The sequence below is a fragment of the Micropterus salmoides genome, unplaced genomic scaffold (assembly GCF_014851395.1).
Source record: "Micropterus salmoides isolate LMB-PRFRI ecotype aquatic unplaced genomic scaffold, ASM1485139v1 Ms_hic_scaffold_122, whole genome shotgun sequence".
Taxonomy (NCBI): Eukaryota; Metazoa; Chordata; class Actinopteri; order Centrarchiformes; family Centrarchidae; genus Micropterus; species Micropterus salmoides.
The window spans coordinates 20,320-20,798 of record NW_024040286.1 but is presented as its reverse complement, the minus strand read 5'-3'; the positions used below and the strand labels follow the sequence as shown (position 1 = coordinate 20,798).

The 479-nt window shown below is 43.0% G+C and overlaps 1 non-coding gene across 1 annotated transcript; it reads right to left on the bottom strand.

The window, feature by feature from the left end:
- Positions 1 to 407: 407 nt before the first annotated feature.
- Positions 408 to 479, bottom strand: trnac-gca. Its single transcript has one exon. It is a non-coding gene; the product is annotated as a tRNA-Cys (tRNA).

The window sequence follows — 479 nt, the reverse complement described above, 5'->3', positions numbered from 1 at the left end:
TGTCATTACCATCAGTAATTGGAAGGTGGAAATTAGCCAGTTTGTTTGCATATTCACTGGGTTACTTCAGAAAGTACATATGACCATTTTAAACAGGCACCTGCGATGTTCTGACAGGTAGGGGGCACCCAGATTTGAACTGGGGACCTCTTGAACTGCAGTCAAATGCTCTACCCCCTCTGACAACTTTATCCATTGCTCATTGATAGTCTGGACAAAAATGTTTATAAATGTTTTGTATATAAAGCAAGAGAGCACATGCGTGTGTTTAAACACGGACAATTTACTGCTTAGCATCACCACTGATACAAATGTGAAAACTGGCCAGTGTGTTTGCATGTTCAATGGGTTACTTCAGCAAGTATATATGACCATTTTAGACAGGCATCTGCGATGTTAGCACAGGTAGGGGGCACCCAGAGTTGAACTGGGGACCTCTTGATCTGCAGTCAAATGCTCTACCACTGAGCTATACCCCC